The sequence below is a fragment of the Ixodes scapularis genome, unplaced genomic scaffold (assembly GCF_016920785.2).
Source record: "Ixodes scapularis isolate PalLabHiFi unplaced genomic scaffold, ASM1692078v2 PGA_scaffold2__306_contigs__length_199485367, whole genome shotgun sequence".
NCBI lineage: Eukaryota > Metazoa > Arthropoda > Arachnida > Ixodida > Ixodidae > Ixodes > Ixodes scapularis.
This window is the reverse complement of record NW_024609857.1, coordinates 74,412,330-74,426,673: the sequence shown is the minus strand read 5'-3', so window position 1 is coordinate 74,426,673 and position 14,344 is coordinate 74,412,330. Positions and strand designations below refer to the sequence as shown.

The 14,344-nt window shown below is 47.2% G+C and overlaps 1 long non-coding RNA gene across 1 annotated transcript; it reads left to right on the top strand.

Moving 5' to 3' along the window:
- Window positions 1–321: 321 nt before the first annotated feature.
- On the top strand, window positions 322–1,069 carry LOC121836379. Its single transcript, XR_006077905.1, has 2 exons — window positions 322–364; window positions 1,021–1,069. It is a non-coding gene; the product is annotated as an uncharacterized LOC121836379 (long non-coding RNA).
- Window positions 1,070–14,344: the final 13,275 nt, after the last annotated feature.

Here is a 14,344-nt window from a genome sequence, read left to right as displayed (position 1 = left end):
TAATGCTTGAGCATGAGACGAGGTAACAGAAATACTTCTATATGTGCCTGCTTTTTGTGTTTTTGCAAGACAAGGTTTTATGTGCCTGCTTTTTATGTTTTTGCAATTCACTGGCTAGACCACTCTTCTCATGGTTATTGTTTTGTTGGGTGCAATATTTTCCACCCCAGGTGTCTGATGCTTGCGGCTGATGGCTTCTACCTATGTGCATCAAACAGCGGGCCTGCACCTTCACCGAGACAGCAGTAAAACAGTTCTGGGTAACTGCAGCGAGTGGGTCACCGATGCCGTTCCACTTCCTGCACTGCACTCCGCATGGGTCAAAGGGCCAGCGCATGCCTTTTATGGGTTGTCGCCAGCCATAGTGAGTATGGCTTGGAGTCACGTCATGCGAGTGAAATGCTTGTCACCTGAGTGACGTCAGTGTGGGGGGGTTGCCGCCGCCGCCGTTGGTGGGGCTATGATGGTGGTCTGCGATCAGAGACCACCAAGCACCATTCCTGGATGAACTAGCCGCTCGTGAGGAAGAACAGGGTGCTTTGGGAAGAGCTATGGTGTCCGCTTTTTCACTAGCTCCAGCTGTCGCCACAGACATTTTGTGGAAAGGAGCAACATCTATGAATGAGTAGACGGCGCTGAATGGCCGCAAGGGGCCTCGCTTCTGATCGAGGGGTTCAAGATAGTTCTGTTTCAACAGAGGTACCTCTTGGGGTATTGTACAACACAGGAAATAAAGGGCCCAAAAGTTTTTTACCTTGACGAGGTGTGGGTTATGGCAGGACCAATTTTCTCAAAGGTGCGAGTAGACACAAATGCGGCTTTGTTCCGTGGACACCTTCATGTTTGGTGGCACGAGGCAGTCATTGCTTAACCCTGCTTAAAGTGGGACAGTAGACGGCTGTTATATACCAACTTTAGACTTCATTCACCCCTTAACTGACAGGGCACTGGAGGCTACATGCTCGGTGAACCAGCCGATTGTCAGTCTTGCATCACTCATCACGCCCCTTTCTCTTACAGATGTGCAGGTCGGACATGAGGCAAGAATAGCTTGGCCCACCAACCACATGGCTCCTACCGCCCTGTCAGCGTAGGGGTGAATGGAGCGTAGGGGTGGCAGAGTTGGTGGGGTCTGCTGAGTGCTTCTGGCGTAGCAGTTCGGCAGTGGTGAGTTACTAGAGCACAAAATGCAATACCGCACTTTACTCTGAATGCTGCGAGCCATCGGAGCCAATCCAGTGCCGAAGGTGCGTCACGTGGCCTATCCATTGGGCGCAACGGCTCGTCGAGCACAGTGTCATCTGGCAGCGACAAAGAGTTGGATTGGCTCCGGTGGCTCGTATCGTCGGCTGCGGTACAACACAAGGTGAAACGGAGTAGAATGTGATGGCGTGTTGCATCACAGAAGGTGAGCAAAGTAAACAGATAAAAGTTTGATTTTTAGAGTGCCTTTAGAGCGCATCACAGGCGCCCCAGGATGGGCGAGGAGAAACCTCCTCGCCCATCGATATATTGACGGGGGACCGGGGGTAGAAGCGCCTCTGGGAACCGGGCGGTGCCGAGAACAGGCAAGTGTATGCGACCGGATTTCGGGTAATCGTGGGAGACGAGGCCTGGGGGCCCTCTTTGTGTTTAGCTTTCGCTTTACGTGCGAATATCGGTGTAATGTCGGATGTCTTTGCAGTTTAGATTGAGTGTTTTTGAGCGTTGTGTTTTCGGAACAAATAAAAGGGAGCGGAATTCCCGCTCCCGTGAAAGAACCAGGCTGGACTCTGGTTGTTTGACGGACCACGTGGGATCTGGCGTATCGGCGGCAGTATGCGATTTCCTACGATGTGTCCTTTAAAGGGCCCTGCAATCATATTTAAGCGTCTACTGATTTTGCGCTTTCCACGCCTCTTGGGGTTCGGGCAAGCCAGCGGGCACGGAGAGAGTAACTAAATATCAGTGCATCATATTTTAACCGGACGACGCGGAAACCTCCTCCACCGATGGGGGCAACCCGCGTTACCGAAAGCGCGCGAAATGTGACGTCTTTGGTCCTGGGATTACTACTGGTCAGAGCCGCTAAAAGATTCTTTTTAGTCGAAATACAAAATATAAGTGGCGCGAACTGTTTAAGTTATTTATAAAAGTAGTTTTTGTTCAGTATTTTAGATAAGAAAAGAAACAAATGCAGTTTATAAAGTAAGGAAACAAGAAATGACCCGTCAACATACCCGCCACCAAGCAGTGGAAAAGGTGGCGCAAACTAGAAAGGAGTAGTGGGATCAGGCGCTGACGCGGAAAGGTCCCGGATGCATGCGGCGGCGCTGCGGTCGTTTACGGACTGGAATATCCGACCGGCTCCGAGCGTTCCCAAGGCCTTCAGCAAGCAGCAGTGTCTTGCGTTTTGGCCGTTTCGCGGTACGGCAGCGCGAAGTCGCTCCCATTCTGAGTTGATCTTCACACCGTGTTTGCTGTCGTTTGTGGCCAATGAAGTGTCATGCCGAATTAAGTGTTTAATCGCGCAACAAGTGCAATGAGAGCCGCTCTGGCGGCCTGCTGTATACAGCCTATCGAGAACATGCTTTAGTGGCGCCCTCGCGCGCCGTCGACACGTACTGCGGCAGCCGTTTGTGCTCGCTTAGCTCACTATCCCTCCTCTAGTTCACAGCCACCCAAGCAACCAAGGACGTCACGAAGGAGGTTATTTTTTGCTTGTTTATGTAATTTTAATTTGCCTATAACTTTCTAAATAAAGCAAAATTCGAGAAAAGAAAAGTTTCATTAAGATAATACAGTCAGTGCGCTCAGGTTCGGTGCAAATTAAAAACCAGTAAAAAAGTGCTTGCAGGGCCCCTTTAAGTTTCATATATTTTGGCCTTGCATTTTAACCACTATTGTATAACTTGTTCACACCATTGTTTAACATGTTTGTTTCCTATAGTTGCATTTACAATTGCACTGTGTAATGCCCCTGGCTCCGAGGGTAAAATAAAGGAATAGAAACAAACCGATTCTGTAAGCTGCCAAGTTCAATTACGATCTCCTCTTTCTGGATATGTACTGTATGACTGAGCACCGGCCCTGGACAAGCGTAAGTCCATTGCCACAGACTGAATGCCAGCAGAGCTGCCGAGCCTCGCTTGTGTCTGGTCCCATGGTGGTGCACATTAGAGCACTGTGTGGGCCTACTTTCCGAGGCCAGTCCCGGGCCTCCTGGCAACCCGTTCTGTTCGTCCTGACAACAAAGTGCGCTTAGTCAGCATACAAAGACCACTTTTACACTTGTTTGAACAAGATTGCAGCTTTAGCGGGCTGCTCGACTGCCATGTTGTGGCAGCATTTTTTGAAAACGAATTTCTTACGTAGGCTGCACTCAATTAGAAGGCTGAGAGGCATATTGAATCACATTTGTCCAATCTGTCTGCCAGAATGTGTGAAAGTAGAACAGATAGCACATAGCTCTTGGTAGAGCAGCTCAACCTTGACCAAGGTTTACAGTAGGCCTGCACAGTGGTTTAGATAGAACACATCTAATTTCACTCTCCTTTATCACAGTGTGGAGCTAAAAACTAGTGTGCCCTACCAGCTGGTGGTGGTGTGGTGGTCGGTACTTTGCTTGCAGGACTTAACCGAGAAAAAGTTTTCGCCTTTTGCCAAGTTTCACTGAGGCACAGTATAGTTTGCTGCCTGATGGGATCGTAGAGCATGTATCCACCACTTAGAGCTACATGAGACTGGTTTGATCAAAATGAGAATTATATATTGTCCTTTCAGAAATACAAAGTAGTAAACTTTATAACTTGCCATATAATTCTTTTCTTCTTTTAAGCTTTCTTTTTGTGCAAACAACACCACATCGCATGGCCGCAAAGCAAGAAGAAAAAAAACATAGCATATCGTCTGCTTTTTTTCTCTGCTCTCGCTTCGGACCACTGGTATGCCGATAGAGCAAATAGTCGTAACCTATTATAAAATGAGGTGCGTAAGTTGTGCACATAATGATGGCATGCAGTTAGGTAATAAAAATAAGTGTCAGACGACACTTCACAAAGCAGAACAAAAAATTGCAATAAAATGCGGCCAAGAAAACAACAAAAAACAATATGCCTTTGCCTAGGAGCGGAGGGGAGAGAGAATTTGAAGCCACTTTATGGCGGCTGTGTCATGTGATTCCAAGATGGCAGCGCCTATGCAACGGTGGGTGAAAAGATCTAGAATTTTAGAAATAAATTGAAGGGATGGCATGAAACCATTGGCAGGGGTCTGCTCTGCTGGCTCGGATGCGACAGGGGTTCACCATCACTCTGATGCAATCACTGTACCAAAGTGCTTGCCCTATTGTGGTGCACTCTACTTCATCAAAATAGAGAATTTGCACCACCAATGTGCTGAAAAATATATTTCCTCAATGCTCGAACTATTTGCTAAGGCTTCGTTATATGCCACTGTCTTATAGCAGATAGTTTTCAACTTTTGATTATTGCTTGATTTACTGTAGGTATGAAAACTTTTAGGAAACTGCAGCAGCTGACCACATGGTCACCCCCTCGCCAAAGCGAGGGGTGACCTGCAGCCTGTTTGGAAGCCTAGCTTGTAGCCCAAGCTACTGTTGCATTAGTAGCAGACTGCATTTGGAAGACAGTGTGGCTGTAGCTAGCTTCAGTTGCTGCATTAAAATGTGCATCTATTGACATTAGGTGACCATAGCAGACAGAACTTATTGTGCAGGGGGAGACTGGTGTGGTGAGGTCAGGTGAGTATGTGGGCTCCTTTGCAGTGCTTTTCAATGCGGCCGCAGAACATAGGATTCTTAATAAAGACTGAAAGTAGATGGCAGATATTTTCTGGCACCTAATATTTTGACAAGCCTTGCATGAAAGGCTTTTCTTTTTCTTACCTGGAATATGGGGCTGAAGTATCAAACTGCCCGTGATGTTGCAAACGAAAAAGAATATCACCAGAACATCTCGCTGCTAATAGTCGCTGACAAGATGAGAAATGCAGGGCATCTCTTAATGCCCAACCTCCAGCAAGCACTTGTTGCCTTTTCTCATGCTTTCGCTCTGCGTAGATTGTTGAGGCTTGCAAGATGCCAAAGCATTGCCAAATGTAGGAAGCTCCTCCCTGCCATTCTCGTCTTACATTTGGTCCTCGAGGCACACTCCAAGTTGGTACAAAAACATGTGATGGTCTACTGAACACCCAGACACGATTCGGGCGATATGTTATAGCATCTTCGATCAACTCGCACCGGAATCACCCTGAAACCAGCACAGTGCACACCGCTCCTCGGTCGTGCAGCGCGATGTCGGTGCAACATCGAGGACAAACTGCGCCGCGCCGGTGCACCGCGGCGAGCTCCATCTTGCATCACTTCGCGTTTTGTTCGTTTATTTTGCGTAGGTCAGCGCACGGTACCCGTCTGCTGTCAATTTCTTTTTTTTACTCGCGGATTTGACGGTCCCACAGAAATAAACATCGTGGACGTGATTGTCGATGGGGTCACGAAGCGGGTGACAATTCCATCATTATTAGTTCAAGAAAACAAAACACCAGATAATAAGAAAAGAGTCAAAGTACAGGCTAGCTGGTGGAAGTCAACCATTTCGTCGTTTACCCTGAGACTGGGGTTTTTTTTTTTTGAAGAGCAGAAGTGACAGAGAAAACAGACAGGTCTCAAGACCTGTCTGTTTTCTCTGTCACTTCTGCTCTTCAAAAAAAAAAAAAAAACCCAGTCTTAGGGTAAACGACGAAATGGTTGACCAGATAATAGCCGTACCTCGCTGTCATCAAAACGCCTCGCGCCGCTTTCCACGAAGTTCGTGCTTTCCGGGCGCTCCTTGCCACCGCAGCAATCGCCAGTAATCGCGGCGATGGTGAGAAGCTCGTCGTCTCGCCGTCAGAAGACCCGAGGAAATCATCTAGTGCACCTGCAAGGCGTGTTCGTTTTTGCAAGATCGCCATCTCGATAGTCCGCGCGTCTGATACTCCCGCCATCTTCTCGATTCCCGCTCCTGGCCGCAATGCCTGACGGGACTGCCCCCCGGCGCACCGCCGATTTCCTTGGTGCACGTTCGGGCAACGAAAAGCCGCACCGGGAGGGTGCGCTTCGTTGATCGAGGACGTACGGTGCGCACCGGTGCACTTGATCGAAGATGAAGGGGCGCACCTCAGTGCCCCGGTGCGCACCGGTGCGGATGATCGAGGATGCTATTAGATATCGTCGTTAACGGAATGCGAATGGCTGGGAGTGTCTTACAAATGTCCGGCCTCTATGCATTGCCGAAGGTAGGAAGCTCATGCTGGAGGCAGGGAACTGAGGTTTCTCCCAGTGTCCTCACCTCATGAGCGACTTTTAAAAGTGGCAATGCTACACCATGCAATAAAGGTTTTTACGAAACCAATTTGTGGTTGATCTTATCAAAAGCATGTTATAAATCAAAATAAATTATATGAACTTGCTTCCGTCAAAAACAAATGGTGCTGTGTATTCAAATTTACATAAAATAGTTTTTCCTGAGCAACCTTTGAAAAAAAATTACATTGAATAGTGCCGCTTTTTAACTGAAGTAAAAAGACCCATGTCTGTGTATAACTATCTAGACACTTTCAAACGAGCATACAGTAAGGAAACGAGGCAATGAATGTCTACCCTATACATGTCACCAGCGTCCTTTACTTGTACTGCGAGACCTCTTCCAGCAAAATGGAAGATCATGATTTCTCCGAGATGAAATGCATGCTTGAATAAAGGGGAAAACGAATTGGCCGCCCTTAACAATGAAACAAGATATAAAATCTGCACTCACAGAACAGCCTGGTTTTAATTTCTTTATTGCTTATAACATTTTGGTGTCAACTGGATTGATTGCTGCAATGCTGTTAGTCAATATTGGTGAAAAAAAAGATGTGCTTGCATTGACCAAAGTGTGAACTTTGTAAAAACATTTTTCAGGAAACACAGATCTCCAACAATATCCGGTCCCGCTGGGCAATGGTAGCAATACATGTACAAACATTCTCACATCTAGGTCAGTTGACAAGCTTCTGAAAACGCCAGACGCCTTTTTGCGGTGCGTCTGCTCAGTGGCGCCTGCCACACTATCAGCCCGCCCTATGGACAGATCCGGTGGAATGTTTGATGCACATTACCTGCAGTGAAAAGTGATTTTATTGTGGTTCTTATAGGCTCTTAGGCACCTGTTTCCGCATTTAGCGGTGTCGCCGTCTATGTAACTACCTCGCTAAATTTAGCGGGAAATTGAATTGGTGTTGAGGTCACGTGACGTCAATTTTCCCGCTAAGTCTAGCGGAGAAACTGAATTTGTTCATGGGTGTTAGTCATCTGACGTCATTTTCCCCACTAAATTTGTGTTGGGTCACCTGACGTCAATTTCCCCGCCAAATTTAGCGGGGAAACTTAACCCGCTAAATTGGGCAGGAAATATAGCTAACATTTTCTGCTAAATTGGAGGGAAAGGAGATGTAAACCCTCCCCTCCTCTTCAAGTGCTGTGTTCTCCTTTCGCATTACAGAGAATTATAAACGTCTCATTTTTTTTAACGCTGCTCTTCCGTGGAGCTTGTCAACCGATCGATCTGAGAACATTGGCGTGTACCGCCTGAGCGGAGGCATCTGTTTTCCCAAGCACCGGTTTTGAAACCCCCCTTTTCTTGAATCCTTTCAAGAAGACGCTCGGTTAAAGGGCAACTCCACTCCATACTTTCGAGTTTGGGATTATGACTGTTTTTAGTGCAGTCAGCGTCCCTGAATTGCAAGGTGTAGTTTTTTCTCGTTATTGTGCGTAGCTTTAAAGATATCGACGCCTGAAAGTTTTGTTTGGGGCGCGGCCAACAAAACCGAAACTAGCCGCTAGAGGCTCCGGCAACACTGGAAATCAGCCGCTATGTGAACGTGACGTCAGGATCGTTCTCGTTCAACGAGTACACAGGCCGAGCGGCACCTACCTCTGTTGCGCTAGCCGTCTAAACATAGGAAGTAAGCTGATTTTGTTTTAATTCCATGTACGTGGTAGTTATCCAGCATATGTAGCAAGAGTTAGTGCGTATACCCAAAAGCTAGCGACTGGAAAACCCGTGAACTCGTACGGTGCCGTACTCAGCGGCCGCCGCCGTGCGTGCGCTATGCCGTACCCGTCGCTTGTATACCCAAAAGCTAGCGACTGCAAAACGAGTGAACTCGTTCGGTGCCATACTCGGCGGCTTTTGCCGTGTGTGCGGTCTTCCGTACTCGTCGCTAGGCCTAAATTGTCATCGGGGCTCCGTGGATGAAGCGGCGTTGGTCTACACTGCGCTGCCAGTGACGTACAGTACTGGAGGCCCTCTCGCTTTCGCGCGGCGGGTCAGTTCGAGACACGAAGCCTCAAAGCCTGAACACATGTGTGCTGGGCTGTACGCGTCTGTATTTTTTTTTTTTTTCCTCGGGCGCATAAAAGCCGGAGTCCAAAGTTCACTTGCCGAACAGCGTTCACCCACACCTTCTCCAATTTCCGGTCCGTTGGAAACTTGTGAAAAAGCACCTCCGTGCTGTGCAGCGGGTTGTTTGAACATCCCACAGCGCTACAAGTTTCACTCGGCATCTTTCGGGGAACAGCTGGGCAGTATTGGGCGCACCGAGTTGCTCGCTAAAACGAGTCTTGGTGTCCTCGCAAGCAAATAAACAAAAGCCTATACCGAAGCTACATGGGCTACAGATAAAAGCAACGGCTAAACACGCCAATCACAAGCCAAAGTAGCGGTGGTAGCAGCTCAGAGAAGCGCACTCCGCGCAACGCCTGGACCGGAGAAAAAAAAAAGAACGATACTGACGTCACGGCCCAATGTTGCTTTAGCGATCGGCCGCCCGCTAAGGAGCAGCGGCTCGCAGTGGGTCGCATATTTATCATCAGCATTACTTGAGAATGCGGCGTCCCACGGACGTAATATTTTGGCTGGGGTCGTATTTTGTGTCACTACAGCGATACCAGTAATTTATTTCATCTTGAGTTTTGGCCGGAGTTGCCCTTTAAGGGAAAATGGCGACAAACAACCTTTTAGAAAATTTGTTTTTAGAAATACGCAATCCACTGAACTTGGCTGCATGCTCTAGCATTTGCTTGTTCCGCCTTCGCCAATGACAAAGCCGAGCCGGTCAGTCAGCAAGTCGGTCGCTTGGGCAGCCAGCATGTTCAGAGTATGATAGACAAGCTTTCGTGCAAGTCACAACCCTGCTGTTTTCACAATAATTTTACGTTCTGCCTGGTTTAGGGCCTAACAAAGAAGAGTGGGTGCTCAAAGCATAGGTCAAAGAGCCTCACTGAATCGTGCGGTAGCCTTTAGCGTCTTTCAGATTTGCTTACGACAATCGAATGGATTCACTAAACGGCGCTCCTCTACAACTGCTTGTTGTAGGTGCAGTACATTCTATTAGCATAAAATAAAGGCCCACAGCTAAAGCACCTCAGTGATGCCTAGCAGGTAGCGAAACAAATTTCTCTGTAACAAAGTGCGTGGTTACCGAGACATCACGTTATTCAGAGTGCAGATGCAGAGTATAACCACTGTATAGCTTTGTCTCCGTATTTGCATTATCTTTCAAGGTATTGTCCAGGTACAGGCGGCACTGCCGAGCAGACAAGCAAATAAATAAATATTTAACAAAGGGTACTATTCAGTTTCGTACCAGCACCATTACCGTCTTGCTTCGGCAAAACACAAGCGGTTCTTGCAATTGCGCAACATAAAAATAATAGTGCAGGTAGAGCTGCATGGTACCTACGTTTCTGGATATTTGCTAGCAAAATAGCAGGTACTGAAAACAGGAAAATTAACCAGAAAGTGTGATGGGTTTGGGAAGGAAAGAAACGTAGACAAAAGGCAAGCAGTTCAGAGGAGACGACCCACCGAGCTCGACCTAACGCTGTACGAATAACAATCTGAACCTGAAATACTACTTTCTGTACAAACACAAGATACCCACGATAAGTAGCCACCAAAATTAACGTACCAATTAGGCAGTGCTGTTCGTAAGTCGCGTAAATCGCCGAAGTCGCAGAACGTTCACGAAACAAAACGGCCATCTTGGAAAAATCAAAATAGTGATGGTGATAGCGATGGGTCTTCTGTAAAAACTCCGAGGACAAATGTAATCAGTGTTTTTCGTTTTCTTGTTTTAATTAATGTAAGGAACACATATTCATCTTAGCAGAAACTAAAATCACGGCAACAAAATAGCCTAAAGTTTGAACATTTAGTTGTGCCGAAATACACTTGGTAATGTCTATAAACCTTGTTTCAGTAATTAAATGCAAACAGAACACAGGCTTGGAAACCCTTGCTGATAGCCTTTCCTTGCAAGTGTGAATGGTCAAAAGCCGATGCAATGATAGGCTGAAATACTTCGGGGATAGCATGCTTAAAGTGGCCAGAAATATTAAACGGGGTATATCTATCGTCTTTCCATCAAACTTTTCGGAGCTTAATTTTCTCAATAATTACCTTCTCGCATGTTTCGCAGTAATCCGTGGCATGGATTCACCACACTATTTTTGTCAAGTGTGGCAAGAGGTATGCACCACCATCAGAAAAAAATATGACAATTTATTTAATTACGACAGGAAGCCACGAAAGGTGAAGATGGCAAGACCCGATCCACCAAAAAGGAGTGGGCCTAAGAGTGCAGTCTTGGTCCATGATTCACGACTGTAACCTATGATGAATGCAGAGAACAAAGGAGTCCATCAGGTCAACAGGAACATATATCTGACCCGAACATGCAGGGCAATGCAGAGCAGGGGCAAATTTATGGGTCAGCCTGGGGGGGGGGGGGGGGGGGGGGAGGGAGATGATATCATGGGCAAAATGTTGTCCAGATCTGTTTTGTTAACCTAATATTTGTTATGTCACTAAACACCAACGTTACTAAAACGCTCAGTTGGAAAACTCACTCTCTGAACCTGGACCGCTGGCGTTCACCGAGACGAAACTAAATACGATAACAGCGCCACCCTTTCGCGACGAATTAAAACATGCAAGTTGTTTTATTTAGCTACTGCAAAATGGCCCTGCGAGATGGTGCCACGTAGAGTTCCTGTATAGGCTCTTTACAGAAGCCATAGTTGCACGACTGTTTTCCACGTACCGCCGCACCGCTACTCACCGAGATGCGATCATGTGAGGAGCAGACTCAAATGCCGTGCACGAAAGTACACATTGCACGCATTCTGGCATACGTTCCCCTACTTTTGAGCGCACCGTGCTGCCATTCGCCGAATTCAGTCACATCAGGAGCAGGCTCCATATGCCGTGCAGGAAAGACGGCGCTACGGGGATGAACACGCAACTCTGGCTCCCGTAGGGAGCCTATACAGGAACTTTAGCGCCACTGGCTCTTCTGCGACTCGACGGAACCACTAAGTGTAGCCGTGAAGTTTCCTTAGTGGCTGCTGTGGGAGAAATGGCGGCGTTGCAACAGACTTCTTCCAAAACCGACGCGCCCCATCGCGGCGAAATACCACGCAGTGCCCTCTGGGAACTAGTTGGCCACTTAGTTTTGGTTTCGACTGAGCAGCTTTATCTCATGCGATCACTCCGCCACCGAATATGCTGCTCGCGTTTTTGATTATCTGAATTTTTTTACAAATGCACAATAACTCATCCTCGAGCGATACAAGACGAAGACCGGGGCACTTTCCTTGGTTCCAAAAACGCTGGATATTATGCGTGCATATGCAAACATAGTAAGACGTGGCTTAGTCACCTCACCCCACGAGTGCATCTTTGAGCTCAGTGTCAGTAATCCCGTCCAGTACCAGTGAACTACAACTGAAATTTGGTCACCTTGAGTCCTACACATATTTTGTTTGCCAAACGTACGCTTCTTGTTACTTCATTGGGCGAAAAGCAAGCCGCATCCTAACAGGAGTATTAAAGTTGAGCCCACCGTTGGCGCATTAACTTTCAAGGAAACACAATAAATTCAACCTCACTACTGCACAAAAGTTACTATGATGTCTTGCTCATGTCATCACATATCTCACACTCAAATTTTAAGCTGATAGGATTAAATTTTCGCAAACGCTAAGATTGGCTAGCTACGACGGAGGCCCTAACAAGCGTCCTCTACTCCTCACTAAGCTTTCTTGGACGAGCTTTTACTAACGCCCAAGATCTGTGCCTGAACGGTGTGTCTGAAATAATCTCGGCATACTCAGTCAGGAAGAAAGCAAACACATAACAAATATTATGGCCATTAGCAACCGTCAAATGCGCTTTGAATAATTTCGTTCGTTCGGCGCACCGCAGAATTCATGCCCGTCCAGTGCACTTCCGGTGAACGGTGCAACATTGTTCACACAAGTGCTCGACTTCTGCTTTCTTTTTTTGTATGTGCGAATGTACCTATATTATTGCAGGATAACTTTATGAGCATACGCGATGTTGAATATTAGTGGAAGGGGAACGGGCGGGGACTTCACTTCGTGCAGTGCTGCGGGGCAGTACAGATAAGAGATGAGAAGTGTGTTCGAATGGAGCTTTTCAATGGCGCGTCCGAGTTTTACTTCGCATACTCAGGCGTATTAAGAAAAACAGTAATTGCAAAAAGTTATATTTCGTCTATGGATGCACGAAAAACAAAAAAAAAACACAAAAACTTCCTGATCAACAACACTGATGTAAAGGCGCGAGCTCGATGTATACATACTTATTGGTTGCTACAGCTTGTTGATTCGTACAGAAGCAAGATCCCCCAGCTTCGCAGCGTCAAGATTCCCAGCACTGGCTCGTCCACATACCTCGAAACGCTAACAAAAAGGCTCAAGTACAAAAATACAACAAGCATTTATACATTTCAGGCTTGTGCTAAAGCTTCGAGGTCTGGCCATTTAGGTTAGTTTAAAGACCACAAATGGCGTTCTCGGGACCAGAAAACATGAAATAACGGCCGTTTACAGTCCACACTCCGTGTATAATCTCTTGTCGATGTGTCGATCGAAACCGAAACCATGCCTCTCTCCTCCCTGGCTAACTAGTTCCCAGAGTGCAACGCGCGCCGTGTTGCATGCAGGAATTTATGAAAGTAGTCTATTGCGTTTAGTTTGGTTCTCGAGTATGGATGGAAGCCACTAATCATTTCTTCCCAACAAAAGCTGGCATGTGTAGATTTTTCACTGAAAAAAGTTAACCTTGGATGCCCTATTCCCCCCACCCTTAAAATCTGCCCATGATACATGTGCCAAGAAAATGAGGGAGAAGAGTGGAAGAGAGCACGCGGGGACGTCAGGACACCCGAGCTCTGGTTAGAAGGATTGGTGGGTACACCTAAAGCTAGCTGCCTTTGTCTCCACTGCACTCGTCGAGGACGTTTGAATGCGAGAGCCAAACACTGGACGCCCGCGTTCTGCAGTCGAACGTGTTCAACGAGTGCAGCAGAAACAAAGGCTGCCTTTATCCCCACTGCACTCGTCAAACGCATTCGAATGCAAATGCGAAACGCTGGACACCGACGTTCTGCACGTGCAGTACAGACAAAGGCAGTTAGCTTTAGGTCTACCCACTAATTGTTCCAATCGGAGCTCTGCGTTTTGACAATCCTGCACCCTCATCCCCTCCTCTCTCTCAATTTCTTGGCACATAGAGTTCTCGAAGTTTAACAACAGTGGCTAGTGAAAAATCCAACAGACATGACATCCACAAAAAAAAAAAAGCAGCTTTCTTTGGGATTTTTTAAAGGTGTTCTAAATTGCACAGCACTCATAGGATCTCTTTGCACTTGACCCGTCGCCCGTAGCACACTTCAGGACTAATCGCCAGACGACCGTCAATTCAGAAGACCGTCCCACACAATCTCGCAGGTCAGCCGAAAATAGGAGACGTGCGGAGGAGTGCGAGAATAGGCCAGCAGGGTGGCATACTCTCCCTGACACGATCCGGAACGAGACGACTCCAGAAGGATTGTCTGCACGTCCGCAGCTTACGTACCCTTGGGGAAGGGAAATCAGTGGCTCCCACAACAGACACTCACTCTTCCATTAACAAAATTATTGAGACTTCTTTAATACAGCCGTCAAATAAAGCAATCGTGTTCAGCTGCTGAAGAGCTGCGCTTGTTTTGACGTTCAGTAGGTGCACCGAGAACTCCAACTCGAGTTACTCCGTTCGGAGCTGAGGGAGCCGCTACTGAATGCACCATCACCACTACTGCAAGGGAGGTCACGTGGAAATATTGTGTCCCTGAACTGCTCCTGCCGCTTCGAACACCTTAGAGTTGTCAGAGCTGCTCGTCGGTTTCAAGTCATACCCAAACCCAGCAATGCGTGTCGCTGTGGAAGGGGGAATAACTCATCAGCTGCCCAAAA